At 52.8% G+C, this 7,909-nt stretch overlaps 1 long non-coding RNA gene across 1 annotated transcript; it reads right to left on the bottom strand.

Moving 5' to 3' along the window:
• Window positions 1-4,968: 4,968 nt before the first annotated feature.
• Window positions 4,969-5,741, bottom strand: LOC138848814 (uncharacterized). Its single transcript, XR_011386922.1, has 2 exons — window positions 5,569-5,741; window positions 4,969-5,301 (listed from the first exon to the last, which is right to left on the bottom strand). It is a non-coding gene; the product is annotated as an uncharacterized lncRNA (long non-coding RNA).
• Between the last annotated feature and the right edge of the window lie 2,168 nt (window positions 5,742-7,909).

The raw sequence follows: 7,909 nt of genomic DNA, 5'->3' as shown, positions 1-7,909 counted from the left end.
GGGGTCTCAGGGTGAGTGCAGGACTGGCTGTCCTCCCAGACTCGTCTGGGGTGCAGTGAACCCAGGGAAGGGGCCGCGGGCTGAGAGGGATCGGCTCTGGCCTCCTGCATCCAAACGGAAATTGTTTCCTGTCCCAGCGGTCAGTGAGACATAACCCGATCCGCTTAAGCAAGTCCCAGTGTGGGACTGGGATGAGCTGGAGCCTGTTTCCATAGTGCTAGTAAAGTCCCAAGAATGTAGTCCTAGAGCCTGGAGACATCTCAGAGCTCAGAACAAGCTGTGGCTTATTCAGCAGCCAGGGTTTCCTGGCCTCCTTACACTCAGGGAGAACAGGGAAGGGGTCCTCAGGGGACAGTGGGGAGGCGGCGCTGGGGCTCCATCCAGGGTTGCGGCAACCTCAGAATGAGTTTTGGACCTCCCCTTCCATCAGGGTTCCTCAAAATCATGTCAAGATTCGATAATAAGCTCCCCACTGTTTGCTGACAGGTAGGCCGGGGCCCACTGATGGCTCTGCAGCCGGAAGCTGAGTAAGGCAGCTGTTACTCGTCTCCCTGGGCAGCAGCGGCTCTGCATTACAGAATGACTAGGTCTGGAGGTGCGGGTCATTAGCGACTCTGGAAGCTCCTCCCAAGCCCGGGGCTGCTATCAGGCATCACCCCCAGAAAGGAAGGAGGGCCAGGAGCCCTGATGACTGGTGGGCTCGGTTTGCCCACTGCAACTTTTTTCTCCCTCGGTGCCCCCAGGGATGGGAGGGCCTTGCCGTTTGTTCCTTCCCCTGGAGGTGATTGTACGGAATGAGATCCCTGTTCTGGAAAGCAGGGAGGTGGCGAGAGGGGCCCTTGTGTGGACGCCTGAGAGCTAGAAAGGGGGACTGGTGACTGGCAGGGGATGCTGCAGGGAGAGCTGGAGCTGAGTCAGGCAGTGGTAAGAAAGGAGCTACACCTGCTGGAGGTGTGCGGATCATGTAAGCCGTGGTCAGAAATGTGGAGTTTATCCGAAGGGAAGTGAGAAATCTGGGCCAGATTGAAGTGGCAAAGGGGCAGGAGTGCACTTGACACAAAGGACCCCTCTGGCTGCAGTGTGGGAATGGGTGGGCTGATGGGCATGGAACCAAATGCAGGGCTGGGCCTTATGTTGGTTGAACATGACATGGCAGAGAAAATCCAATAGTGACTTTTTGTTTTGGGCAAATAGCCATGCCCTTGGCCAAGAGAAGGGAGAGGGTGGTATGGGAGCAGGTGGAAGGAGTAGCATGAGTTTACACTTGAATGTTCTGAGTCCTAGACTCCTTTTTGGTACTAGGCAAAGCCATCTAGTTGGCAGCTGGAGAGAGCTCTGGGGAGAGATGTAGGTCTGGGGATCGTGGGCCTTGGGTGCTAATGAACCTGTGAAGCCATTAAACCACCCCAGGGAGACTGGGGGCTGGTACCGGTAGACCTGGGACAAAGCCCTGAGGAACATGCACAGGGAGATGCTAGACAGAAGAAGGCCCCAGCAAAGGCGACCGAGAAGAACAGGTGGCACGGAAGGAGGAGACCAGGGGAGGTCAGGGTCATGGCAACCAGGACAAGAGTGTGTTTCCAGAGGCTGGCGTTGTGGCATAGGGGTAAAGCCAGCACCTGCGACGCTGGCATCCCATATGGGTGCCAGTTTGTGTCTCGGCTGCTGCACTTCTGACCCAGCTCTCTGCTATGGCCTGGGAAAGCAGTAGAAAATGGCCCAAGTCCTTGGGCCTCTGCACCCACGTGGGAGACCCAGAAGCTCCTGGCTCCTGGCTTCAGATTGCCCCAGCTCCAGGCATTGCAGCCATTTGGGGAATGAACCAGCAGATGGAAAATCTCTCTCTCTCTCTGTCTCTTTCTCTGTGCCTCTGCTTCTGTCTGTAATTCTGCCTTTCGAACAAATAAATAAATCTTTAAAAAGCCAAAACAAACAAATAAAAAGCAACAACAACAGCAAAAAACATGGCTGGGCCAGGCTGAAGCCAGGAGCCAGGAACTCCATCTGGGTCTCCCATAGGGGTGGCAGAGGTCTAACACTTGGGCCACCCTCCACTCTGTCCCAGCAAGCTGAATCAGAAGCAGGGAGCTGAGACCAGACCTGCACTCTGACATGGGATGCCAGTGTCCCAGCTCGTGGCTTAGCCCACAGCACCACAATGCCTGCCCTCGCACTGTGTTTTACGCACTAGTTTCCCCATATTGACAGGGGGTTTGTCCCAAGACCCCAGTGGCTGCCAGAAAACCCGAAGAGCTCTGAACTGTATATACTCATATTGTGTTTTTGCCTATACATGCACAGCTATGATAAAAGTCAATATTTAAATCAGGCAGAGGAGGAGACGGACAACAATGACATGCTAAAATAGAATAATTACAACAATGTATTGTTGTAAAAGTTACGCAAATGCGGACTCTGTCTCTGGAAATATCTGATATCTTTACTGTACTCACCCTTCTTGTGTGATGATGCAAGATGATACGAGGGCTCATCAGAAAGTTCACAGGAAGTGCGTATTATGAAAGAACTATGCAGCTGTGCATGAATTTCAAGTTTTTTTGCACCAAAATAAACTTACCCCTCCTTTCCATACGTCCACCAATTTTCCAAATGCCCTTGTAGAAAGGCTGCACCAGCCGGCGCCGCGGCTCACTTGGCTAATCCTCTGCCTGCGGCGCTGGCACCCAGGGTTCTAGTCCCGGTTGGGGCGCTGGATTCTGTCCCGGTTGCTCCTCTTCCAGGCCAGCTCTCTGCTGTGGCCTGGGAGTGCAGCGGAGGATGGCCCAAGTGCTTGGGCCCTGCACCCCATGGGAGACCAGGAAAAGCACCTGGCACCTGACTCCTGGCTTCTGATCGGCACATCGCGCTGGCCGCAGCGGCCGTTTGGGGGGGTGAACCAATAGAAAAAAAGGAAGACCTTTCTTTCTCTCTCTCTCTCTCTCTCTCTCTCTCTGTCCACTCTGCCTGTCAAAAAGAAAAAAAAAAGAAAAAGAAAGAAAGGCTGCACCCTGAGATGCCGTGAGGTGAGTGACGCAGGCACTGCGATGTGACGTTGGAACTGGACCGCTTGGATCTGGTAAACGAGACAGCTTCTACGTGACTAATGGGCAGACGGCATTTGCAGCGGGCATACCCCGGACAAAGGCATGACTCACAGCCCAGGCAGGACGTCACAAAATTTCATCACACTACACAGAAGGCCATGCAATTTAAAACTGACGAATTGTTTATTTCTGGAACTTTCCATTTATTATTTTTCAGACCATGGCTGACTGTGAGTAACCGAAACCATGGAAAGCAAAACTGAAGATGAGAGTGGGGGGAGGTGACTGTATTGCACTTCCTTGTTACTAATGAGGCTGGGCACTTTTTCACATGTACTATTTTTGTTTCTTGAGTTACCAGCTCATATCCATTGAAAGTTTTTTCTATGGGGTGATGGCCCTTTCTGTTTTTGTTCTAAGTAAGAACTCTACTTATAATATTAATTACAGCATTTTTTTTTGACAGGCAGAGTAGAAAGTGAGAGAGAGAGAGAGACAGAGAGAAAGGTCTTCCTTTGCTGTTGGTTCACCCTCCAATGGCCACTATGGCTGGCGCGCTGCGGCCGGCGCACGGCGCTGATCGATGGCAGGAGCCAGGGGCTTCTCCTGGTCTCCCATGGGGTGCAGGGCCCAAGTACTTGGGCCATCCTCCACTGCACTCCCTGGCCACAGCAGAGAGATGGCCTGGAAGAGGGGCAACCGGGACAGAATCCGGCGCCCCGACCGGGATTAGAACCCGGTGTGTCAGTGCTGCAGGTGGAGGATTAGCCTATTGATCCGCGGCGCCGGCCAATTACAGCATTTTTTAGCCTTGTTTTTATTGTCACTGAACTTCACTTCCAGTGTTTTCCGTGTTGAGGTTGAAGATACTCATGTAGCAGCTCTGTGTGCCTTCTCCTGTGGTTTAGAACTTAGTATTTTGCTCAGGGGGCAGCATATGACAAATTCACCTCTGACTGTCCACAGTGTCCCACACTAGAGCACTTCCAAATATTCCTAGGAAAATGGAATTTAAAGGTACGTTTATCTGGGGACTGGAATTGTGACACAGCAGGTTAAGCCACTGCTTGCAGTGCTGTTATCCCATATTGGAGTGCTAGCTTGAATCCCACCTGTTACGCTTTTTTTTTTTTAAGATTTATTTTATTTATTTGGAAGGTGGAATGAAAGACAGAGAGAGAAATTTTCCATCCATATGTTCACTTCCAGGTGGCCAAAATGGCCAGCAGCTTCACCATCCATCCAAGTCACCCACGTGAATAGCAGGGGCCCATCTTCTGCTGCTTTCCATGGTGCGTTAGTAGGAAGCTGGATTGGAAGTGGAGCAGCTGGGACTGGAACTGGTGCTCCTATGGGATGCAGGGCATTGCAGGCAGTGGCGTAATCCCTGTGCACAATGCTGGCCCCCAGCTGCTCTGCTTCTGATCCAGCTCCCTGCTAATGCACCTGGGAAGGCAGTAGAAATGCTCCATTGGGCACCTGCCACTTCTGTGGGACACCCAGATGGAGTCCTGGCTACTGGCTTTTGGGGAGTGAACCAGTGTACCAGTGCATGAAAGACCTCTTGGGACTGGCGCCATGGTGCAGTAGGTTAATCCTCCACCTGCGGCGCCAGCATCCCATGTGGGTGCTGGTTCTGGTCCCGGCTGCTCCTCTTTTGATCCAGCTCTCTGCCATGGTCTGGGAAAGCAGTGAAACATGGCCCAAGCGCCTGGGCTCCTGCACCCACGTGGGAGACCCGGAAGAAGATCCTGGCTCCTGGCTTCAGATCTGCCCAGCTCTGGCCGTTGTGGCCATTTGGGGAGTGACGTGGATGGAAGACCTTTATCTCTGTCTCTGCCTCTCACTGTCTGTAACTCTACTTCTCAGATAAATAAATAAAAATCTTTAAAAAAAAAAAAAGCCCTCTCTCTCTCTCTCTCTCTCTCGTGTGTGTCACTCTGCCTTTCAAATGAAATTAATAAATCTTTTTTTTTTAAAAAAAGGAAATTTCTTTTAAAATGTATATTTTGATGCAAATTCTGAAAGCCATGCCTGAGACTCTCATAATATGCATTTTCCATGAACATTTTGAAGACTCCCTCAATAGGGATTTCAAATAATAAATATGTATATTTATTATATAAATATGATTATATAAACCTGTCTTTAGTTCATTTTCTGCGAGCTTTTCGAGGTAGCCTCCTATTTCCTCCATTTTCTCTCCTCTTAACCCACATTTCTGTCCTTTTCTAAGCCTCGTTCGGGCCCATCGTCTCTGCAGAGGAAAGAACAAAGCCGCTGAGCCTCTTGGCCTCTCTCCATCTGTGTCTGAACCACACCTGGAGCGAGCAGGCAGCCTCTGAGGGCACTGTCCTTGGACTAGAACCGGACGGCGTCTGCAGCCTGGCAGGAGCCCGGACAGGCAGTCAGCAGGCGAGGGCTCCGCGCAGAAAAGTCCCCGTAAGTTCTCAGGCTGCTCAGCCGCCCCGGGACGGGCCAGCCACCCCTGCACCCTGCCTGGTACGCTTGCCTTGGCTCCCACCTCGGTTGCCTTGACAGCCTCGCGTCTTCGAAGGCGCCCCGAGCAATACAAGTATTGTCTCTGTTGCCATAACAGAACACCTGAAGTGGGTACTCGGTGAAGACAAGAAGCTTACGCAGCTCCCAGCTCCCGGTCCGGAGGCTGCAAGTACAAGATCAGGCAGCCCTCGCCGGTTTGGCCTCTGGGGAGGGTTCACGGCGGAAGCATCACAATGGTGGGAGCGCCCGCAGAAGAGGTCCCGCGGGGGGACAGGAAGCCGGCTCGCTGTTTCTGTAACAACCTGCTCTCAGGGGCGGGTGTTGGGTGCAGTGGTTAAGACACTGCTTGGGTCTAACAATCGGTTCGGAGTTCAGTTCTGCATGTGATCCGATAGTGACAGAGAAACCATTCCTGTGACCCACACGTGAAAACCTCTTATGTGTCCGGAGATAACGATGTTAGACCAGAGGCCGTATTGGGCTGTCCAGAGGACAAATGAATGGGATTTAAAAAAGAAAGAGGGGTAAGGGAGAAGCTGTGTTGAGGGGCCCAGTGCTGTGGCGTACTAGGTTAAGCCTCTGCCTGCCGGGCCGCATCCCATATGGGGGCCCGTTTGAGACCCGGCTGCTCCTCTTCTGATCCAGCTCCCTGCTAACGGCCTGGGAAAGCAGCAGAAGATGGTGCAACTACTTGGACCCCTGCACCCACGTAGGAGCCAGAAGAAGCTCCTGGCTCCTGGCTTCAGATCGGTCAGCTCCAGCCGTTGTGGCCATTTGGGGAGTGAACGGATGGAAGACCCCTCTTTCTGTCTATAACTCTGCCTCTCAAATAAATAAAAATAAATCTTTTACAAAAAAAGAAAGCAATAGTTCTTCATCTTTTCAAAAAGGAGCAGTTGAGTGGAACTGTAATTTGGGTTTTTTTTTTTTTTTTTTGACAGGCAGAGTGGACAGTGAGAGAGAGAGACAGAGAGAAAGGTCTTCCTTTGCCGTTGGTTCACCCTCCAATGGCCGCCGCGGCCGGCGCACCGCGCTGATCCGATGGCAGGAGCCAGGAGCCAGGTGCTTTTCCTGGTCTCCCATGGGGTGCAGGGCCCAAGCACCTGGGCCATCCTCCACTGCACTCCCTGGCCACAGCAGAGAGCTGGCCTGGAAGAGGGGCAACCGGGACAGAATCCGGCGCCCCGACCGGGACTAGAACCCAGTGTGCCGGCGCCGCTAGGCGGAGGATTAGCCTAGTGAGCCGCGGCGCCGGCCTGTAATTTGGGTTTTAAAAAAACACACACACACGGCCTGGAACACGTGCATTCCCTATCAGGGTGTCTGGTTTCAGTCCCAGCTCTGCTTCTAGGCCAGGTTCTTGCCAGTGCACACCTGGGAGGCAGCAGGTGGTAACTTAAGTACTTGAGTCCCTGCCACCCTTGTGGGAGACCCAGATGGAGTTCCAGGATCCTGCCATTGGCTTGGCCCAGGCCTAGCTGTGGCAGGCCTTTGGGGAATAATCCTGCAGATACAAGAACTCTCCTCCATCTCTCTCTCTCTCCCTGGCCATTCAAAAATTAATAAAGAGCAACCTGCTCTCAGGAGAGCTAACTTGCATCCCTGAAAAACTATTCATACATTCACATCTTCTGAGCGGGGCCGCCCATGACCTAATGAGCTCCCCCGGGATGGCTTAATCTGACGTGCCAGCCGTGCAGCGCCTCCTGAAATATGTTTTTTAGAATCAGTTTTACGTCATAAGCTCTCAAAGTCCTCTGGGCTGGGTCCGAGCCCGTTCTCTGCTGCTGTCGCAGGGTCCCTGAGACGGAACAACGTGTGACCGACAGAGATCCATAGGGTTGCGGAGGCCGGAAGTCCGCGTGGAGTGGCCACAGCCGGCGAGGGCCTTCTTGCTGCGTCACCACCTGGCCGGCGTCTCACGGTGACAACACATGGGGACAGCATGTGAGACAGATTAGGAGGGGTCTGAACTGGCTTTTGGAACAAACCGCTCTTGAGGACAGGAATCCATTCCCAAGGGCAGATCCCTCCCCTGGTCAGGGGCAGGGCCCCACCTCCTTAACACCACTGCAGGGGGGGGGGGGCATCACATTCCCAACGTACGGAGAGGCGTCTGCATTCGTCTGCTGGTGTCGACGATTTACAAGACCGGACATGACGGTGAGAGTAGAAGAAGCGAAGCTTTATTTAAGTGAGGAAAAGAGAAGCTCCAAACAGTAGGATGGGAGGGGCTGGTAGAGAGAGACCAAGCTGCTGAGGTCTGCCAGCCTCAAGGTTTTTGTGTGTCCACACGTTATCTCCAAGGTACAAAGGTGGTGATGACACGTTAGTTACCGTGAAGATCGGGCAGGCTTCCCGGA

The sequence above is a fragment of the Oryctolagus cuniculus genome, chromosome 1, assembly GCF_964237555.1.
Source record: "Oryctolagus cuniculus chromosome 1, mOryCun1.1, whole genome shotgun sequence".
Taxonomy (NCBI): domain Eukaryota; kingdom Metazoa; phylum Chordata; class Mammalia; order Lagomorpha; family Leporidae; genus Oryctolagus; species Oryctolagus cuniculus.
This window is presented reverse-complemented; position numbering and strand designations above follow the sequence as displayed.